General features: G+C 34.1%; 1 protein-coding gene across 4 annotated transcripts in view; it reads right to left on the minus strand.

The window, feature by feature from the left end:
* Positions 1-24,551, minus strand: part of LOC106478063 (protein bowel-like) — a 79,927-nt gene that overhangs the window by 16,489 nt on the left and 38,887 nt on the right. The window lies entirely within an intron of this gene.

A 24,551-nucleotide genomic window follows, 5' to 3' on the forward strand; every position in this document is an offset into this window, starting at 1 on the left:
TTTCAGCCGTGGGGGTCGTTAGTAATGTGACGGTCAATCCCACTATTCGTTGGTAAAAGAGTAGCCAAGAGTTGGCGGTGGGTGGTGATGACTAGCTGCCTTCCCTCTAGTCTTACACTGCTAAATTAGGGACGGCTAGCGCAGATAGCCCTCGTGTAGCTTTGCGCGAAATTCAAAAACAAACAAAACAAACAAACATTTACTTGTTCCTTCATTTGCCTTTATTTCCCTTTTAATGCCCCTCCCCGGTGGCACAGCGGTATGTCTGCGGACTTAGAACGATAGAAACCGGGTTTCGATACCCGTGGTAGGCAGAGCACAGATAGCCCATAGTGTAACTTTGCGCTTAACTACAAACAAACAAACCCTTCAATGGGCTATTCCATTTTTACTCCGCTTTTCTGCACTTAACTTGTCTGTTCTAAGCAACAAGGCGTGGCCTAGTGGTTAGCGTGCTCGGACTGTGAATCCGATAATTTACGGTTCACGGCTCTTACCGCAAAAACGCACTTCGCACTTTGGGGAGTTATAATAGCGAATGTAAAATCCCATTTTTCATTCTCACAAGAGAAGCCCACGAGTTGGCGGTGGGTACTTTTCACAAGCTGCATTCCCTTTGGATTATATGCTCAAAATTAGGTACGGCTATATGCAGATAAGTAGCTTTGCGCAAAACTTCTGAAACAAACAAATGTTCTATTCTAAAGTACGAAACATTTTACTTGATTACTTGTGTTCAAGAACATCTTTATTCGATTTTAAATCTTGCTTTCATATGTGGTGTCTACAAATGACTCGTCAGTGTAAAAAAAATCGCGAACTTCCTCTTGCTTTAAATTTACTTTTATTAATCTTTTCATTTAAATCTATCATTTACTCAACCTTTTTTTTTATCCACCCCCTTTTTAATCTTGAGTTCAATGACTTCTAGGTTTTCGAAGTTTCCTTTCCTCTTCTTCACTTTTCTTGTTTCCCTCTCAAACTATCTCATCTACGTCTTTGTGTACTGTTAGCTCCTTCCTCCACTTTTATATGAACAGCATTATCCTCTATTCTAAAATATTTTAACTTTCCTTTTCATTTGTATCATATTTTCTACTGTGCTTCCTTTCTCGTGTCTTGGCCTATCCATTCGTGTGTTCCTCAAATACATATATATATATATATTATCTTACACGTATACGTTATTGAAATTTGATACAAAATCGCCGATGTAAAAAAGTAGTTAGGCAGTATAAAATCATGCTTGTGGTTAACGTAACGTCACGGGGCAAGATGAGTGTGGCAGCAGTTTTTTTTTCGTTCCCGCTAAGTGACAGGGTCCTTCCCCCTCTAAAACTTCTGAAGAATCTACCGACAAATGAGAGGGATTTTGCAAGCCAACACTATTCTGGAGCCTTGCCAGCATTTTCCCTAGGCAACAAAGTGTACTAAAGTGTCCACCACTAAACGTTTAGAGATCATTTGTGTAAAGCGCAGACAAGAACCGGAAACCCAGGAAATAAGCTGTGGGGTGTCTCACTTTACATGGACGCATAGAATTAAAAGTATCAATAAAACGTTTGACCTGTTTCCAATCAAATCCTAATGAATAGAACTGGTGACGTAACGCTAGTTCTTAGATGTATAACACGTGCCATCTGAGTGAGACACGTGTTGCACATGTGCTACAGACACTTACAAAATATACTCTCTTGGGACATCAAAACATTACATTGAGGAAAAACAACCACAAATATAACTTGTTTTACAACAGGGATAAGCACATGTATACATTTTTATGGCTCAGCGGCTACCTAGCATATTTTTTAATCACTCAATTTAAAATGTTTAGTTTTTAATTGCCGTTTTGTTCACTTTCTGATTTAACTTTTATCTGATCTGATAATGACCATTTTTCATAAAATTATAAAATCACTCTATTCAAAATATAACTGCTGAAAATAAAATAATAAATCGTGATTAAAAGCTAAGCCTAACTTACAGAGAATAACTTGAATGTATTTCATTATTAAAGTCTTTACCTTTGACATTTCGTTCAACTCATCCTACGACTGTTAGCCTTGAGTGGAATTAATTACATTGACTAAAATCTATAGCAAAGTATAGAAAAACAGTTTATAATTACAAACAATCTTGAGTAAAGATGGAGATTCCTGAGAACCGTGAAATTAATTTCACGTGATTTATTGACTTTTCTAAATATTTTCATTTGTTATCTACCTATACGTTGTTAAAATATTTTACGCAGCATTGTAACATAAATACCACATAATACTTATGCAAAATAACCATATTATTCCAATACCAAAAACTCTACGGAATAGCGTTAATTTAAGATACACACGAAAAAAATCACAGTCTCTAACAGCGTATTATTGGAACAATTAGTCATTCTACGAGTTATTAGAAAAATGTTGAACAGTTTCAAAATTATTAATATTTTTTTTAATTGGGAAATGACGTCACATACAAACCCACAACCAGAACCAATTCCAAAAGGTTTAAAAAAGGGTACTGGTTTTAAAGCCCCCCCCCCCAGTAGCATAGCAGTATGTCTGCGGACTTACAACGCTATAATCCGGTTTTCGATACCCGTGGTGGGCAGAGCACAGATAGTCTATTGTGTAGCTTTGTGCTTAACTTCAAACAAACCAAAAAAAAAAACGTTTAAGCTCATTTGTGCATAAGGTATAAACTCACGTAACACACACACACACTTAAATGTCATCCAATGTAGACAATAAATAAAATTGTTAATTATAATTAAATTTCAATGTTACGTCAATAACTGATTGTAAATATTTTTTCTTTATTAAATCCAGATATTCAAATCATTAATTAACATTATTTTCATTAATCGATGGAAATTTTGTCAACCTTCATTTAGACCCCCCCCCCAATTAAAAACAAAATAATTACCAGTAATATTTTCTCTTCTTATTAAACTTTAGTTGAAACGAAAAACATGCAGTCAGTATATTTTCAGGAATAAACGGCTAGATCAAAATTTTCATATTTTAATAATGTATTTTTGTTTTAGTTTTCACTACTTTTATCAGATAAGCCGTCGTAATTTACAGGTTTTTTTTGGTGTTTATTTTACCTGATTATTGTCCCCCACACATACACACATTTTATCCAATAAATGTACATATACTATTATTAACAACTATGGTAATTAATTTAGCTTTGTTTTTATCCACATACCACTTTCCAACAAAGTTAGGCCTTGATGGCTGGAATACCTATTAGATACAATAAGGTAGAGATTTAAATCAAAATATGAATGAGAAGATTTTGCATCTGAATGAATACAAAAGAGCTTTTTTTTCTTTTCGTACTTCTCTTTCATCCCTGATTTCAAATAAGAATTGAAGAAAATATTACATGATCCAAATCATACTACATATATTTTTACTTACAAACAAAATCAGTTATTCGATGAATTAAGAAATTTGCTAAATACGGTGTAAAATCCAGTCGACAGACCAAGTTTCGTGACTAGTGTTGTATATACAGAAATCAAACATTGCTACTATTCCTATACCTTTGTTTGCTGTTAAGCAAAAGCTACTCAATGAGCTATCTATACTGTGCCCACCACGGGTATCGAAACTATGTTCTTAGCGTTATAAGCATTTAGGCTTATCGTTGAGCCACTGGAGAGCGTTCCTACACATAAATCATGATTCAAATTTACAGCCGAAAATATCAGTGAGAAAAGCAAGGTTATCCATAGTTCTGGTGATTCAAAGCAATATTGTTATTATAAATGTCAAGATCTTTAAGTGGTTTATGTTAATGTATTTTATTTATTAGAACAACCAAAACTCCTTCATTAGTTTCTACTATATTAAGATAATTTTGGTTGTAATTACAATGTCAGGCTAACCAATATTCATAAATGTTTAAGAATAATAATCTCGAATATGTTTTTAGAACATAAAATGATATTTCAGTTTTATTTGCAAACGTCCCTGAAGAAACAAACAGCATAATCTGCGGGATAAAGTAATTTGAAGACAAAGTGCATGTTTTAGTTTGTAATCTCCCTCACCCTCTTCCCATAGATACTAGTGAAGTTAAAGGATTTTACTACATGATGATAAATTATTATCCTACTCAGAGTGCTTTGACACACGTGCACAACTCAGCAGAATGACAGAATTATCTGAGTGGATGATTAGTTAGACTTGTATAGATTATTAGAACTTCTGATCATAAGTACGTTAACTATATCATTCAGGGCTAAATAGCTTGTGTTTTTACTTGTACGTATAGCAGATTGGCCAAAAGTTTTAATGTCATAAATAAATAGGCCCGGCATGACCAGCTAGTTAGGCGGTCGACTCGCAATCTGCGGGTCGCGGGTTCGAATCCCCGTCACACCAAACATGATCGCCGTGGGTGCGTTATAATGTGACGGTCAATCCCACTATTCGTTGGTAACAGAGTAGCCCAAGAGGTGGCGGTAGGCGGTGATGAATAGCTGCCTTCCCTCTAGTCTTACATTGCTAAATTAAGGACGACAAGCGCAGATAGCCCTCGTGTAGCTTCAAAACAAACAAACAAACAAACATAAATAAATATACAAGAAAACTCAAACGCGGAATGATTGAAACGCAATAAATAATCATTGGAAAAAAAATTCGAGTTTCTAGGCTGAAATTGTCAAGTAGGCTACATATATGAATTCTCTTTACCCTGCTTATAGAATCTAAATTTGAGTATAACAGCTCCTGAATAATACAACTTGGAATCAACGAATTCAGTTCACAGAAACTACGCCATATCATATTTATGCGAATGTCTATCCAGTTTTCGGCACTGTTGTGCAGTGGATACAGGATTGACAGGATTTCATGGCTGGGTAAAGAAAAACCGCGCCGACAATTTTCCAGATCTGAAATGAAGGCAAGCAACGAGATTAAAAAAAGAACTTTCGAGTCGGTAAAGCACTGGGCACTTAACTATGTACAGAGGTGGCATTGTCTTGAAGGAAGCAGGGCAGAAGCTAGCGAAATGTCTGAGTTTTTAAGTTGGTTTTTGTGAAGGAGTCGAATTTACCGGAACCCGAAATGATGGATTACTAGTATCAAAGTTGTAAAAGCTGGTAGAATTGTACCAAACAGAAACTGGGGTACGACCCTGCCCACACATTACGAAAAAAATTGATACAGGATGTGTAACGACATGATGAGCGAAATGTGGAAATCCTTTTAAGGAAATGGTTGATACAAGTGATGTTGCTGTTTCTTCAAAATAAGTGTATATATATATGTGTGTGTAATCATTGAAACAGACAGCAATTATAAATAGCATTATGTTTCGTTATTACTTAGGAAATATAACAGAAGCATTTTATCATCAAGTTTTAAGCCACTGGTGTTAAATACGAACAAATCAAAAGCCATTCCGTAAGAGTGAAGTTTTCTTTACAGAATGACCAAAAGAAATTATCCATTACCGAAAAAAAGATGCAGCTGTGTGACGTATTGAAATTCGCCATGACTTCAACTCAATGTTTCCGCTATTGCCTTATAAGATTTCTATGACTTCAATTCAACGTTTCCGCTATTGCCTTGTAAGATTTCTATGACTTCAATTCAACGTTTCCGCTATTGCCTTGTAAGATTTCTATGACTTCAATTCAATGTTTCCGCTATTGCCTTGTAAAATTTCAATGATTTCAATTCAACGTTTCCGCTATTGCCTTGTAAGATTTCTATGACTTCAATTCAACGTTTCCGCTATTGGCTTGTAAGATTTCTATGACTTCAATTCAATGTTTCCGCTATTGACTTGTAAAATTTCAATGATTTCAATTCAACGTTTCCGCTATTGCCTTGTAAGATTTCTATGACTTCAATTCAACGTTTCCGCTATTGCCTTGTAAGATTTCTATGACTTCAATTCAACGTTTCCGCTATTTCCTTGTAAGATTTCTCATCCGCCTATTCTGCATATGTTTTATATTTTTAAAGAAGACTCTAATTAATCTATAAGATAAAATAAAACAATGTGTATTTTAATTACCTAAATCAAGACTCACAGTAGTGTGTCTTGCGGCCAAAAAACAACCTGCAAGACACAGTGTGTTATCAACAGGAGTGATAGTTTACCGATTTTCCACCTTCTGTATCTCGGACTGTGGTAATCCATACTATCACATATTTTCAGTGAATGTGATTTACTAAACTCTTACTTCACTTCCCAAATTCCAAGACAATCCATTAAGAAATAGCTGAGATATAACACCTCCAATGTTAATTGAGTTTCTTTCTATATTTTTCTTCTTCGCACCAAAAGTACGGAAATTTTATTTCACAGAAAAACATACTTAACTTTTGTGGATTTGTTTTCCAACTTTAGTACACTGATAGATCTTTATAACCTACAACCAGGAGTCTCATTTGGCGTAAATATAAGCCATAAGTGCAAAACTATTCAACAAAAACCACTAAAATTTAACGAAAATTTTTGCGCACACGTACGTAAAAAGTCACGTGAGCTATCGGTTTAATATTTTTACTACAGCTTCACCTAAGAGTAAAAGTGGACTGTTTTTATATTTAACATTCGGATTAAAGACGGCTAATTTAGAGTAGCAAAATTATAAAGTGAAAGTACGTACAGACATAAATATTAGTTAGACCAAGCAAACTAGATTAACAGTTTTCAAAATAATGATACGGGAGGACGGTTATTATTGATTATTCATTGTCAACCTTTAAATACATATTTGTTAAATTTTATAAAATTCTCCTAATTAATGAGTGTTTAACATCACGTGATGTTAGCTTAAGCAATTAGCATAGATAATTATACTTGATTTATGTTTACATTTTATAATCTTTGACTTTTGAGATTTTTTACCGGTTGTTTGGCGCTGATAGTCTCGTTGCTTTGCTTCATAAAATGCCAACCAACCGAATAATATGGTTGTGATGCTAAGACTAATGTTGATTACTATCGAGTGTCACTTTCTTACTTTCTGTGGTTTGTTGGTATGTGTTGACAAAAAGTCATGATATCTAATAAAAAAGACTTATGTGTGAAAAAAAGGCGCGGTCGCATCTTTTTTTCACACATAAAGGTGTTTTTGATTAGATTGTGTTTACACTGAGTACAATTTATAATTATGACAACAGTTGGAAAAACTGAAGTGCTTTTCTTCCCTTTAACACAATATTTACAGATTAAACGGAATTACTATTTAATCTCGAACCATTCGGACATATTAAAGTAACTGATACCGTCAACCTTCGTTGTTATTCTATTTTTTATTTTTTTTTGAAATGTATAACACGAAGCTGAACAAGACAGTTTAGCTTCAAAGCAATTCATGCGTGTTTATCAATGTCTGACATTATTCGCATATTGTAAGTAGAAAGGTATTTACAACATATACTTGATATTATCCTGACTAAAGGCTAACGTTGCTTTCTGTTATTTCTTTATACGTTCAAAGCAGAAAAGTATTACATAGGTCTGCGTAATTCATGGACTCATTATCTGTTTTCGAAACATTACGTTTGGTAGGTTCTGGATATTCACACAAAGCTACACAAGGGCTAGTCGTTCATAATTTTAAACTGATAGACTAAAGGTAAGACAGCACCCATCGCCAACGCTTGGAATGCTCTTATTGAATAGTGGAATTAACCTCCACTCTTTTAACGCATCCGCGGTCCTAAGACCGGAAGGATTTTTTTTTTTTTTTTTTTTGTTATTGTTGTTTTGTTTTGCGGCAACGGTTTATTGCTGGGAAATAAAAAAAATCATATTCTAACGGTTTATCTTATCAGTGGTCCTGTTTTCTTCTCTAAAATGACACATTATGACTTAGGTTTCGAACATACACAAATATGTTTTTGTTGAATAATTTGGGTTTACATTTTGGTTGTTGAAATACCACCTCTGCATAACGATGATACGATCTTCTTAGGCTTCATTACTCATTCGGGTGGCATTCCTTTGCTAATTGCGAAGATACGGCTTCAGCTCCAACGCTGGTGCATGTTCACCGGCCTTGGCACCGTAAGCTCACTTGCTCATGTGGGCTCGTGCGTTCAGACGGGAAAACGGTGGGACGCTAGAGGTATTATTGCATCCCACATAGCGCGTGCCAGTTGGTGAAGTTGTTGTTTCAGTCGTTGAGAGTTTGCACGCGAAATGGCTCGTGACTCTACAAGGCGATCCTTTGCTACCAAATATAGAATATGGCAGTTCGTTACAAATGTTAACACAGACAGGTCACTTACAAGTGAAGCGTTATCAAAACACTAATCCTGAGCAATTATCGACCAACAAACTTCGGCATCTTAAGTACTTGTTATATGCGCGTTGTCACATTCCGCTTCATTTCATGACTGTCAACAAAAGAACCAGAAACAAACACGTTATCAACTCTCGGTGCAATAGGCAACACTCCTAACTTCAGATCCTTAGGACCGAGTTTGAATACATATCATCACGGGGCACCACAGACAGTTTTATCACGATTGTATACTTCTGAAGACAGTAGAAAATTTACTATTCCCGCGTAAATAAAAAAAAGGTGGTGTAAGCTGAGAATAAAACCACTGATTTGATTTTCGCGTTGTAATTAACTACTATTAATACCTAACCGTAATTATTTACGAACAATACAACTGTGTTACTTTGAGACGACGAATTAGTATTTGTTTTCCTTAACTTAAATAATAAACTCACCTTCTGTTGACGCAAGCTTATTTTGATCCATTTTCATAAGCTATATAAGTAAATTTATTTATTTCTGATCTCGAATCTATATCCGATTTCATTTACTGGTCTTTACAGTTTCGATTTTGTTTTCTTTTCATTACAAATTTCTATTGAATACATGCATGTTATTTGTAATTAGTGTTTTGCATGTGCTATAGGAATTTTTATTCCGAAATATTCAATAAATATGTCATTAATGGTTCCTTCTGTGGTTGTGTTGTTCATCATTAGATTACGATTTACACCTGGCAAATCTATTATTTTCCACAATAATGGACTTTTTTACTGTAAAACTTTTAATGTTGTACAAAAGTCTACAGTAATGGTAATGGTAACCAGTGACGTCATGTTATCCAATCACATGCTGATTTACAAAAACATAAGAAAAACCTTATGATAATATAGTAGTTCAACACTCGCTAATTATGGTGGACTTAAGTGACTTAAACTTAACAAGTGAGTGAATATGTATAATTCCACGACACTAATTGTGATAATACAGAAACCATGTCGATTCTTTAATGCATAAACTTACTCATGACAAAAAACAACAACATAATGTGACAGTAGAACCTACTAGCTTGAAATGTTACAACTAGCATTTCTGAAATTTTATTTGTATGTTTAGTTTTATATATTTGTTTGTTCTTTAGATTAGATCAGTCAGAGTCTATAAAAAAAGTATTTAATTATAATACAACCCGCAATATTAATGTACACTAGTTTACAGCAAACTAAAGGTGAAAGCGAAAAATGTCATGAATGTAAACTAAACGAACGTCAAAGGAAGAATTTGCTCTGGACAAACCTTTGTTAAATTAAACGGGATGAAGTTAATAGCCGCATAATTATTAACTATCTTATACAAAATATAAACAAATTAACAATAAATAAAGAGTAAATGCTTTGTCCTCTTCATGTCTGACTGGGCGTAGCCTAATCCTTAGCGTGCCAATACTGTGAATCCGAGGATTGATGGTTACCCACCTTTTTCTACGAAACATCTCTCTCCGCACTTTGAGGCCGTGTGTGCGCTATAAGACGGTCAAGATCAGAAAAGTGTTGGCGGTGGGTGATCTTGGCTAGTTGCCTTTCCTTTAAGCTGTCAGTTCAAAATTATGGGATGTTATGCGCAAAATTCTGATACAAAGAAACAAGCCTGACTATGGTGGGTTAATTCTGGTGAAACATCAACGCATGCGTATTATTGTATTTTACATCCCATATTTAGCTGACTTTATTTATTTTCAGAATTTATGGGATACCTCAACGTTATGACATGGTCATCTTTTAACTCTTCAACAAAAATGCCATGGCAGACATTCTATCATTGATCGAAATTATTAGTTCTACGTAATTGTTAAACAAATGTAAACTTTATTATGTGAAATTTATCGATACGTGTATTGTGTAAGATTTTACTTTGATATATATATAAAGTTTTAATATAAAAAATGTAGGACGTAAAATATATTTAGTTTTTTTACAGTCCTTTGGAATATTTCTTTATTTTGAATAATTGTAAGGTACATTGGAAAATTGCAGACTTTTTAAATGATCATGAATACGATTATTCACCAGAAAAAATTTTTTATGATCTTTATTTTTAGGCTATTTTAGTACGACACAAAGATTTTTTTGTATAATAACTTTTCTGTTGTTATAGTTTCCTGAAACTCTTCATAATTTTCAGCAAATATCAGTGAAGTTGGTAGTAATTTCGCTTTGAGTTTAGCCATATTCAGAACAAACCGTTGTCGGACTGCAAGATGAATGAATCTATTGTAATAATACTCAGTCTCTGTCTGTCCTGAAAATGCGCGCGCACTTTACAATCTAAGTGTGCATATGCGCGCACTTCATTTCAACGGATGTAAACAAAAGGAGGATGTGACTATACTTTAGTAGACATTTTGCATAATAACATATTGAAAATCTTATCAAAGTTTTAAAAAGGTCTAACAGGTCGTACAATAACATTATAAGTTTATTTATTGATAGCATTAAGTAAAGTTTAGCTCTAATTAAACTAAAAAAAAAAACGTATAGTGTTAATTGGTCTCTTTATCGAATATAGGCCGTACTTAATAAAGGCTTAACTAACGTTAGGCCTAAGATAAGTGGACTTATAGATTTCGAATTCTGCGATTAATAAGAATTATTCAGGATTATTCTAGAAATTCTGTATTTAAAGAAGTACTGTTGCAATAAAGATACTAATTTAACAACAAATGTTTTGCGGGTCTCTGCTAGTTATACCCTAAATAGTTGTACAAACTTTTCAACAAACACGTCCAAGCTAAACTATTCCATCAGGACAAAGGGTGACCCTTTGGAGTGTATTGGAGTCAGGATTTAATCTGGTCAGTGATGTTAACCATAGTTTCGAAGAATTCGCTTATTTTTACTAAATGCTTTTAGGTCTTCCAAGATGCAGTAAAAATACCAATACCACGGCCTTGTGTTACTGGAAAAGTACCAATACGTTCAAAGTGTGCCAACACAGTAGGAGCTTGAGTGGGGACTGCTTCAACCTCACTATACACGTAGAAGACACTTTAATGGACATGACTAACTTTCCAACTATTTCAGCATCGTTAACTGTAACGCCAGCATCTTTAGCGAAGAAGAGATTTGGAGTTGAAATTCTCTCTCTCTCTATCAATCACCGTGGCACCAACGAGTCGGTAGGAAAGCGTGAAAAATGTCTCGGTTACTGACGTCGCTTTTCCATTTCATTTTCGTTAGCAAATAATTTTACATATTACTACTTAAAATCAATCATATAGTAATCACTAATTCGTTTAATCACGGAATATGTATTCAATACAATATTAGACTCGTTACTTCGAAGCCACAGATCGCAAAACAATAGTAAACGCTGAATTACTTAGCCAGTACCAAATTAACCAGAAGTAATTTAAAAACAGATAAACATCCATATTACTCCAAAGGAATGGCGCCAAACATCTGACGGATCATTGAAAGTTTCAAAATGAAAACATATTTTGAGTAAAACCTAGATTTTGAAAGCACACGATAAACATTTAAACTTGAATATTATTTAAGACTCAAAACATGTACATGAAACTTACTCGGAATATATTTCTTATTATTACATGTTTATGATCATGCTAATTAAAAAAACAAATCTTCGGTAAAAACGTAATGGAATAATTACCATCTTCAGACCGAATACTTGCTCTAACAAGTATGCCTCAATCCTTTAAATAAGTTGTCTGAGTTACTCTGCAAGCTTCCGTACAAAATCAAGTCCTGTTTCTCTTACATTTCAAAGGCAAGACCATAAGAAAAGTTATATGCAATATGGAAAAATCTCAGTCTTTAATAGGTTAAATATTCCCTTAGTAAGATGAAGCATAGTAACTTTAGTCCGATTGGAATATCAGTCGTTTCTAAGTCATAAATGAATGTACTAAAAATACATATTCGTATAACCACATGTGAAACATATCAACTCTTTTACTAAACCACAGAGTTAGTGGTGTTAAACAGGCACTCTAAGGGTTAGAAAAGAGAACCAATAAATATGATAACAGACTTTCAAAGAAACTGTAAAATATAAACATTTTTTTATAATTTGGACAGTTAACTGATAAAGTAAAACAAAACACAATATAACATAATACTGATTTTTGCAGGTAATGGAGTATAAAAATGGCAACAGTACACTGTGAACTATAAAATACACACTTAGTTGCTTGACTTTTTGACTTATTTATTTTGCATATATAGGTGGAGGTTTTATACACAAAATGATTCAAAACTATAAGAGGTGATTTTAGTTGTAACTTTATTCAGATTCCTATCTCAAGAGTCTTTTTGTTTGTTTGTTTAAGCATACAGCTGCACAATGGGTTATCTGTGGTGTGCCCACCCAAGGGTTTGATATTTAATATTACGAGCTCTCGAGCTTACCGCTGAGGAGACATTTCACGAGTCAAAAATCTGTTTTACTACAAACATTGGTGTTTGATTTAGTTTACAAATGAACTAAGTTAATTGTATACTGCAGCCAGGAGAAATGTTCGGGTCTATAATCCAGAGACTCACGGGTATGACAAACAAAGGGTATCAAAGCATGTTCATGTTTAACTTAAACATGTGGAGTTTAATTTAGTGCTATAACCAACCAAGTCGTATTCAAGTGACCACGACACTACTATTAGATCATGAAATGGAAGTTTATCAAAAGAACCTATCATTTAAGGTCTAGCGTTACTTTCTGTCTAAGCACTAACTAATTGTGATCAGTAATAGTGATTCAAAATTAGAAGCCCACCAATGGCACAGTGGTATGTCTGCGGACGTACAACGCTAGAAACCGGGTTTCGATACCCGTAGTGGACAGAGCACAGATAGCCCATTGTGTAGCTTTGTGCTTAACTTCAAACAAACAAACAGACAAAAGTAGAAGGAAATGTACACAGTTTGACAATAGGGAAATACACAGCCCGAAATGTAAAAAAAAAAAAGAACTAAGAAGATTTCTTAGCTACGGAAACACTTTGAAAAATTCACGTCCAGGTTTTGCTTACGCTTGAGAGAAAAATGGCTATTTACGAATTCCGTATGGGGGCGCTATGCAGTAAATCACTAGTTCGGTTTAGATCTGCAGTTTTTGCCCCGCTGCCTCAAACAGATTTACGAGCGTGGTTGTTTGGTGTGCTTAATATTCATTCTTTAATAAGCACGTTTAGAAAAAGGGAAACCTTACCGTTTAAAAGTTCATTAGATTCTCCATTCCTTGGATATAAAATATCTAAGAAAAACAAGATATTTCTCCCTTCTTAGTTGTCTAAAATTTTCTATGATGAAAGCTTTTGCTTAATTGATTTAGTACGTATCTTATACTAAGAGAAATACAAAATCTTATTAAAACTTATTTCACTACATTTTTTTTTACTTACACAGAAGGTAATCGAGATCATAATTAAATAAAAATTATTACTGGGTTTTACTTGCGTCTTTCCAATCTAAAAAAATTGAGATATAAAATATTTTACTATAATTCTTTTTACTTTTTTGTAATTTATCACATCTATGATAATAATAAAATATCATTATTTGTAGCTAAAGATAACCAGTGTCAAAGATCACCAAGATATGATAGTTGAAGCTACCTAGACATTTTGTAACTGTTGGGCTGGCCTTTAAGTGCAAAAACTAATATACTTTAATATATATTTAATAGATAATAAAGTTTAAAAACCATCCCGATGTCAAGAAATATTTGCTTCAGTCTCAACTGAACAGTATCTGAGGATCGTGAATTTTAATGTTTTAGGGTTGTATGTTTCGTTTTAAATTTCCAATAACAGAGAGATTGAATCCCACTGAGTGGAGCTCTTAACTTTAATATGAATATTATGACAAGATTGCTAGCTAACATTTAAGTCAGCATATCAAGGCCTAAACAATGAAACATTAAGTATTTGGTAGTACACAGTTTTCAGATAACTTTCGCCATAAAATATGCACGGAAGTCGGATTAAAGGGGGGGGGGGCAAAATATGTCTTACTTATCTTATTCAGCATTTGAAAATCTAACTTTATTTTACATTGAAGTACAGCCAGGTAAGGTACAGATTTCAATTTTAAGGTCTTTGAAAATTACTTCGGACCATAATTAACAGAAGTGTTTCAGTATAATAATGATAAATAAACAAATGAGGGTATATTACAACTTTAAGACGCATAATGATGTGTGTATGAAGCACAGACACACGTATTTAATACGGTCATACCTTACAGAGAAGGTGGAATATTATCTATGTCCTCAACCTTCTCGTGTAAGCCCATACACTTACATCGTGCATGCTGCACATCCTTTAAGATAAGATCAGTGCCAGGTATAGTCAAACTGCTTAGCGCATTGTTGCTGGAAGAGATTATGGGAATTAAACCCCACTATACCTAGGGTACCATTTCGGGAACATCCTGTTGGAGAGGTATCAAGTCTAAGCGTAATTGTTCAACTTCACTTTCCTTTTAAGGAAAATCCATGTAAACTAAAAATCCCGATTCAGAACGAAAAGTTTAAAAGTCATTTATATATATATAGCCTTTAGAAATTAACATATTAAAGTCGTGTAAGATATTTCATTTAATATCAATTTGAATTTACTAATTCAAGTTTCACAGATTTGTCCTAATAACCTTTGATAAAATGCTCCGCTTTTTGTACAGCGTGGCTTTGATATATGTGTTTAAAAGTGCGATATAAAGTTAATAATTAAAATTAGAATGTTTCTTGGAAAATTTCATGATTTAATTTTACGTTAACTTATAATCACTAATAGTAGTTCAGTTTTGCATTACCGTATCTACATATCTATGTGCGACTTTGAAGAGTGTATTCAATTCGTTTTGTGATGATTCAGCTCTGTACAGTTTAGTTTAAAACGAAACTATCATAATCATCTAGACTGAATAATGCATACAAGTTTTTGTCTCGTTTTGATGTGGTAGCATCACGAACTATCACAGATTTAGGCCACATGCTGTATACAATTACACCGAAAACCTTCCAGTTGAATAATGTTGCATACATGCAGGTGCCTTACTGGCTTGTGAGTACTAGTATTGAACCCAACCAGCGAGAAGTCTTTTTCAAGATGAAATTATTACTGGTTTTCCTGAATATTGTGTGGCAACTGTAGCCTATCTGAACATCTGTTAACCCCCATCCCCTCCGTGGCTCATCGATTACTAACTCATAACTATACATATCGCTGTTCGATACCTGCGATGGAAACAGCACAGGTAGTTTGTTATGTAGCTTTGTGCTTAATAACAAACAAATAAAATGAGCATCTATCATAACTTCCAGAATGATATACAACAATTACTTTGGATCAGCAGGGTATAAACCTTGGATGTTTTCATAGGCAGCATTGTAAGATAAATAGCATAGCCTAAGTCTCGTGCTGTTCAATGAAATGAAAACTGCGGAAGATCCGATTGACGTATTTTAAGGTTACAAAAGGGATAGTCGCATCAAAATCAGAACTGTAAATCTGACTATGACGCCCCAAGGATGTAGCACAAAAAACAAATAGCTTATAGTCAGTGATCTGTGTTGTTATGTAATACATTAATGGTTTCATTTATTTTTATCAATTCAACTTTTTCAATAACTTAGTAGAATTCCTACAACTACTTCCAGTATCTCGAGAGTAATGAGTAACTGACACGCCTCAGTTCGAGTAACTAGAAGTCAGTTCCCAAGAAATGAGGACTGAAAAGAGAAAATGTCCGAACACACCTCGAACATCTTTCTGGAGAACTGTCTGTTAGTCATCCAAGTGAAACTATGTTGTATGGAAAATGTGCTTTCGTTTCTTTCTCTCTAGATTTACATCCAATCTATTTCTCGTCTTTATTTGTGAGGAATAACAAATTCGAATCTGAATAGGCTAACAAAGATTTGGAAACCTTCATCAATCAGTTAAGGCGACCATTTACCACTTTATCTATATCATAATACAAAGAACGGAGATATTTCACATTTTAATACTTTGAATATCATCTATCAGTTCGTTCGAAAGCCAAAAAGAAACCTATAGACTAAGATGGACAAAATAAGCGCTAGAACAAACTGAAAGGGTGGACAGCCTCAGGTTTGGTTTTTCTAACATATTGTTTCCTAGATGAGAACTACAGTTCTCATCTAGTCATACTATTAGTTTTGTCAATAGAACTGAGCCTATTGTACATTGCAGTAATAATATCCACAATTAAATAAAATGTAGTGTACTCCTCAACCAATATAAACACACTTACGTAGTGAATTACGGTTATGATAGTATTTCACTTTATTCGTTAATTACCGTTTTCCGTGGACGGTATTGACTGAAGACAAAGTACACGAAAGACACGGTAGACCTTCTATCTTTATTTAGAAATCAAAATTAATTTCACAAGTTTCCGTGAGTGAAACCCTCTGGCAAACACTAGTTCGTAGAAATTACTCTTAATTCATAGGTATAAATGTAGACATTAAATGACACGTAAGCTTAAGAACATTTTCAGATCTCATTACCTCCCCCTTTATAGGGTCATGATACTTAAGTTTAATATGTAATATGACCTTCACAGTCTTACATTTCTGGAAACTGCTCATAACATTTACTTGCACAGCCTTGTATGACGAAGTAGAAAGACGGGTCAGCAACTGTAAGGCCTAATTAACCGATGTGAAGATTAAGGAAATAGATACAAGGCATGTGCTTCAACCTCTGAAATTGGACATAAAAGCGAGCTTAACGAGCCTGTAACGATAGGGGTATATTTTCGTTAAAGGACACAACATACCATCTAGTTCGTATTCCTTTAGCCAAATAGCGCTGTTAGGGTTCCCGCCAACATGGCTCTAAGAACACTGTTCTGCATTACAGTGTCATTATTTGTTTGTAAATACGGATGATTTAATTATCTTTTTTTTCTTAAAGAATAAGGCATTAATTATCGCGCTTTTTTGTAATGATATCAGTGTTTGAATTATTGAGATTCTTTTAAACAATATAACATGAATGTAACTAAACTATTGTTCAGACGAATCCAAATGTTTTGTCACGTATAGATGTGACAAAGAAAAAGAGTAAAAACCATTTATCGGAAAATATAAAAAATAACAGGTTTTGGTTTCATTTCTGCTTGTTCGATATTATAGAATTTCATCGTCACCGTTATTAAATATCGTGATCACAGATGATTTACATTTATTGAACAAGTTTGTACTCAACTTTTTTGTGTATAATTTGTTGTTACATTTGTTTTTTCCAAATGTTGCCAGTGTGTTATGGCGATTTTTGGCGTTCTTATGAGCATCGCGAAATGACAATGTTTCAGTGTTGCGTTATAGATCTTTTGCTGATTTCTTAAAAACTGTGTTTTTCGTATCAAAATAGTTTTTTTTCACGACGAAAATGTTTTCGTCCTACATCATATATACACGTGTGTGTGTGTATTTATTAGTGTTTAGATTAACATTTCCAAGCAGAGAAATACGATTGTATGAGTTTTTATATTTAATCTTTATGGAAATATTACGTGTTGTATGTTGCGTATTAGACGTTGGGTTGTAATTCCAGTACAATTACGGAAAAATGAATATTGATTTTGATTGTTTATGCGTAGGAAGAGCTGTCTCTTAGATTTGAATAACGTAAATAACGAAATTCCTAATATTTCATGTGAAATTAAACTGGATTGTATACATATATTTTTGTTTATTCATACTGCTACAGAATCGACTGAGAATCTACTAAATATGAAACTACACGACAAAAGAAACTGTGTTTTGTTTTCTGTCATTTACGTTGTCCAGTTTAAGTTACAAAAACTCGCTTACTATATCGAATAAAAACATTTAGCAAGGATTTTGTGACAACCATATATACAGTGTATATCGCACTGATATCGAGAGTTCCTATTACTTTAAGTAAATATATTTCTTTGGACAAAGAAATGAAGTTTGAAGTTCATCAGGCGGTAAAATGTAAGACTAATCATGAAAAAGATAGTAACAGATAAATAGATATTTTAAGGAGATATCTTGTTGTTTAAATCTAAGATTACAAGTATAAAAATGTCCTAACAGATGGCGCTCTTAAGACCATACCCTGGCTTAAATGTAATGTAACGTTAATTTGAAGCAAACTAGATACATTTGCCAAGTTTACTACTTTACATCACACCTAAAAGTAGTCTTTATTGATAATATTAAAACACTTGGAATTACACAAAACTGTTTTAATTTACTTAGTTATAAATTTACGATTGCATAAAATGGCGTAAACATAGTAAAGATTTGGCTTGAATAGACTGCTCTTGCCTCGTTCTACAGTGCCTACATTACTTAAAATACCCTTGAAATAATAAAAAACGTAATCTTCAATTAGGACAACATATTTTTACCATTGATATTATTTTGAAACTTGCTGGAAAATACATAAGCTATTTTCTGCTAGAAATATAAAATAAAAGCACAACATTACTCACTTATCATAAATCATTACTCGAACTATAGCTACATTTTTTATATCTCTTCTGATATAAGATTATCAGCCTGCTCAGCCATGAAACACAATGTGCAGTTTGCACACCAATAATTGTAATTAGAACAAATATGTTCTATACATTTATGTTTAAAAAAGGATATCGATTAAAGGTAGATTCAAAGTTATGCTTATACATGAATTACTAGATACAATTAATGTTAATTTATTATTATTTTCCTACCTATCTGTATATGTCTTTATACATATAAATGCAAGTGACTGAAAATAAAGCATTTATATTTATGCTGTACTCACACATAGAGAAAATTATTCTAGAGCACATCGTCATCTTAAAAGGTTGATCTTGAAGCTGGTAATTTATTGCCTCTTTCAGTGCAAATACACTTAAATGATATAGTTACGACGACTGCGGCGCGTGACAGACAACCAACTTGTTCATACACAACTGTATTAATCGTCAATAGTTGAAATATGCAAACCGTTTAGCAAGGACTTTAAATAACGTAATATCCTCATTAGATATGGCGTTGGGTAACACTTAGTGAACCTCATCATTGTGCTACGTTAACGGCTTTAGCTCCCTGCTATTATAGTAGCGTCCTTGTCACATATCCGCTCGTTTGAACATTAATGGTTGGCAGATTCCATTGAATGGTTAATAAGAATAAAAACTCACTTATTCAATTAAGTCAGATCTCATTTTTAACGAAGAAGCAACATCCACCTGATGCAACTAGGATTAAGTAACATACGGATATTTCAACCTTGAGAGATAATTTATAACTATAAATTCTTTTTAACGGTCAGTTTGTTTTGCATCGGTCCTTTTTGTTCTTTCTTTCTTAGAGACATCAGTTGGGTAGTTGGTAAACATTTTTAGCGTAATTTATTCTTCATTCCATTCTATATGTTTTAGTCATTACGTCGATTAATATACCCAAACATAACACTCTTATATGTACATGTAGAAAGCAGTAGTGGATAATATAACTAGACTGATTATTCTAACCACTATAATTGTTGAAGTATGGATTGACAAGGAAGTCAGGGGATCAGTAATGGATAATATAACCAGACTGATTATTCTAACCACTATAATTGTTGAAGTATGGATTGAGAAGGAAATGAATGGATCAGTTGTGGATAATATAACTAGACTGATTATTCTAACCACTATAATTGTTGAAGTATGGATCGAGAAGGAAATGAATGGATCAGTTGTGGATAATATAACTAGACTGATTATTCTAACCACTATAATTGTTGAAGTATGGATTGACAAGGAAATTAATGGATCAGTTGTGGATAATATAACTAGACTGATTATTATAACCACTATAATTGCTGAAGTATGGATTGACGAGGAAGTCAGGGGACCAGTAATGGATAATATAACTAGACTGATTATTCTAACCACTATAATTGTTGAAGTATGGATTGACAAGGATGTCAGGGAATCAGTAGTGGATAATATAACTAGACTGATTATTCTAACCACTATAATTGTTGAAGTATGGATTGACAAGGATGTCAGGGAATCAGTAGTGGATAATATAACTAGACTGATTATTCTAACCACTATAATTGTTGAAGTATGGATTGACAAGGAAATGAATGAACCAGTAGTGAAGCACCACATAACATGGGGACTAAAATTCAGTTTATTTAAAACTTATATATTTTGAATACATTGCTATATTACAAGTGGACATGCGTTGAAAGAATCGACCATCTTGTTAATAGCAGATGTACAGAGATTAAACCAAGTAATAAACCTCGTAACCCACTTATATCTTCATCCTATCACTTTGGTTATTATAGCTTGTTTAAAGCACTCATCATCTTTATTTATTCACGCACGCGTTGATTAATATAAACAATCTTGAAGTACAACGACACAGAAATGTACTAAATCATAGCATGCTTATTCAAACACGTAATATGAGTCAAAGCTTCATAAACCAGGCGTGGATACAGCATGATTTTTGTAAAACTTACAATTTAATAAAGTAATGGAAAAGGGTGTGTGTTCGTATGTTCGTATGTCTTCTTGATAGCAAAAGCCACATCGGGTTATCTGCTGTGTCCACCGAGGGGAATCGAACCCCTGATTTTAGCGTTGTAAATCCAAAGACTTACCGCTGTTCCACGTGGGGGGGGGGGGGACAAAGGAAGAGGGATTAACGATATAAACTCTTACCATATACCGTTTCTATCAATTCATACAACACACGTATACATACGTATACAAGCTTTGTATACGTGTGTACGATAACGATGTACATACGGAAAAATTCCGTATTTGCAACTACTTTTTACTTCAGGAAAAAAACCATAATGCATTAAAATAGAGCCAAATCAGAAATATATATTTACCATCTCATATTAATAAGCATTGATGGTAGAACTGAAAAACGGTTGTAATAGATGAAGCCAAATTACTCTTAAATACAATCTGAATTAAATTATGAGGAAAATTATTTGTAGCTCATCAGTAAAGAACACATCACGTTGAAAGAAGACAGGAACTCAAGTTAACTTGAAGGATGGATGTATTTGTTTGTAATTAAGCATCAAGCTACACAATGGGCTATCTGTGCTCTGCCCACCACGGGTATCGAAACCCGGATTCTACCGTTGTAAGTCCTCAGACATACCGCTGTGACACTGGGGGTGCAGAATGGATGTAATTAAAATTATATATCCGTGTAATAGAAAATTGAGTTTTAAACTTGATAAAATACAGATATATTTGAAGTTAATAGATTATCAAAATATACAATGAGGATATAAAAATCAAGTTAAAACAATAAGTGTTATGTGCTTTCTGAGAGAGACGATTACTTAATAAATGCTAAAATTAAACATTAAATAGGAAAGTTGAATCGAAAGTACAATAACGTACCTGCTTTCAGAAAGTCAGACTGGGCTATATTTATAACGGATATAATGTATTGCATAAAATTATGAATACATTTTAAATATCATTATACATTCAAATATGGTTAAGTTAAACTGTACGACAATCAAGACTGCGAGATTCAGATGTTAAACATCGCACGTATTATCAGAAGGCCCGGCATGGCCTTGTGGTTAGGGCGCTCGACTCGCAATCTGAGGGTCGGGGGCTCGAATCCCCGTCCCATCAAACATGCTCGCTCCTTCAGCCGTGGGGGCGTTATAATGTGACGGTCAATCCCACTATTCGTTGGTAAAAGAGTAGCCTAAGAGCTTGTGGTGGGTGGTGATGACTAGCTGCCTTCCCTCTAGTCTTACACTGCTAAATTAGGGACGGCTAGCGCAGATAGCCCTCGTGTAGCTTTGCGCGAAATTCAAAAACAAACAGACAAGTATTAACAGATGTAATCTTCCATCAAAAGAGTATGATAGAAATGGTAGTTAGTTTGTTTGTTGTTAAGCGCAATGCTACATAATAGGCAGTCTGTGCTCTTCCCACCGCGGGTACCGAAACCTGATTTTCAGCGTTATAAGTTCTTAGACTTTCTAATGAGCCACCGGTGGAGCAGACCCGTTAGAAATGACTTATTTTGACAGAACCCTTTAAAGTTATTGATATAGATAACTTTCAAATTAACAATTATTTCATACATCTGAACTCCATAATAAAAAGGAATACGTATTGATATATATTTTATTGAAACATACATGCTTGATAAAATTAGGGGTGGCCAAAGAAAGCCCAAATACTCAACCCATCAGCTTTATGTGTAACAACAAACTAAATGCAATTATTGTAGACGGGCTTGGGAAGACGGCTAGCCAACACCACCCGCCACCAATTCTTAGGTTACTTTTGTTAAAAAGAATAATGTGATCTGACTGTCACTCTACAGCCACAAAGTGTACAGCGTGAATTTTCCTTTTGGCCGTAATGGGGAACGAAACGACGGAACCTCAAATGCACAGTCCGGCACGCTAACCATTGGCCCATACGAAGGTAAAACTTTCATGAGCACGTTAATGAATCTCTTACTATACAGTACATACATCTGGCGTGTAACATCTTTTATTTCTCTTACTTTTCAATATTCTTAATAAGCCCTGAGTGGCTCAGCGGTGAGCTTGAGGGCTTATAACGCTAACATTCGACGTTCGAACCTTACTCCGGGCAAAACGCGAATAGCTTATTGTGTAGCTTTGCGTTTAATGCAAATAAAATTTGTTATTAACATTTATAAGTACTAGCGTTAAAATGTTACAAACTGAAGTAATAATTGAATATCTTGTTCTATGTCTCTAAGATATTTACATTTTAACGATCTTGGCAGAATTAATCGAATAATTGACGCTACGAACCATTCGTTAATATTTAGGCCCGATTTAAGGAGTAAGGTGCCTGGGTGTAAGAGCGCTGATCAGGTCCTGGTGTGTCCTTTAGCTATATTCATTGAAAGTTTGTGATAAAGTTGAGAGTTAAGGTCCGGGAGATAATTCCTGCTTGATGGTTAAACTACAGATAAAGATCTTCTGAAGTCGGATTCAAAGAGCTCCTTTGTGTAAAACATGCCACAGAGTATTCTAACATAATTAGGTCCATTTATTTTGGGAATTAAAAGTTTACTAAGAAAATTACGATGATAAACGAAATCGTGTTCTACGATCGTGTCTCAAAATACGGAGAATGCTCGGTACAAAATCCTCCCAATGTTTTCTATTAAACGCAAAAATTCCTAACAGCGTGTTATCATAAATGCTCATCAATTTTACTAAAACACATTTCAATTAACCGCGTAACGGTCTACATGTTACGTGAATCGAAAAACTAAGCCAAGTAAAAAACAAACAAACCTGCTTGTTTAAATTTACATTAAAAAATTGTTTGTTTGGAATTAAGCACAAAGCTACACAATGGGCTATCTCTGCTCTGCCCACCACGGGTATCGAAACCCGGTTTCTAGCGTTGTAAATCCGCTGACATACCGCTGTGCCATTGGGGGGGGGGGGGGCATTAAAAAATCCCCATATATTCGTACACAAAATATATTATATAATCATATGTATTTCCAAGGAAAAAATATGCCATGCAACAACATAAGTTCACTTAAAGTTAAGCTCTCATACAAAATAGTAAACAGTAAATACAACTGCGAAATTTAACACTCTAGATACAAAGAAACCAGATTCTCATAGGACACTCAGTACTCATATTGTTACTCCGAGAGTTGGTGGTTCGTGATTCGCGATCTGTTGTCCCAAAATGTACTTCGCACTTTGGGGTCGTTGGTACATTATAGAAGTGACGGTCCAAGAAGAGAAGCCCAAGAATTGGCAGTAGGTACTGTTGACTAGCTACTTTCGTTTTAGTCTTACTAGCTCAAAATTAAAGATGGCTCTGCGCAAGTAGCCAATTGTGCAGCTTGGTTCAACAATTCCACAAACACAAGCTCACTACCATACATATACTATATATTCACTTTATCTTTGCTTTCATTACTAAAACGAGCGTGATCGAAATTAAAAGATCCAAAAAAGTCATTGAAAACTATTTTATAATGCATTGAGTGTGCTTACGTATCACTAAATGCTCATATCTGTCATTTAATAAACCTATACACTGAAATATTAAATTCCTTTGTACATGACTCTAAACGCCACCACGTTTTGTCTCTCTATATATTTTTATTATTAAAGTATAACAGTAGGACACGTAGTTTTCTGTCACGTGCATTTAAAATTTTAACGCTGCCGTTAGTGTATTGATTGCCTAAAAACAAAATCCTCAATATAACATCT

This window comes from Limulus polyphemus, unplaced genomic scaffold (genome assembly GCF_000517525.1).
Source record: "Limulus polyphemus unplaced genomic scaffold, Limulus_polyphemus-2.1.2 Scaffold177, whole genome shotgun sequence".
Lineage (NCBI taxonomy): Eukaryota > Metazoa > Arthropoda > Merostomata > Xiphosura > Limulidae > Limulus > Limulus polyphemus.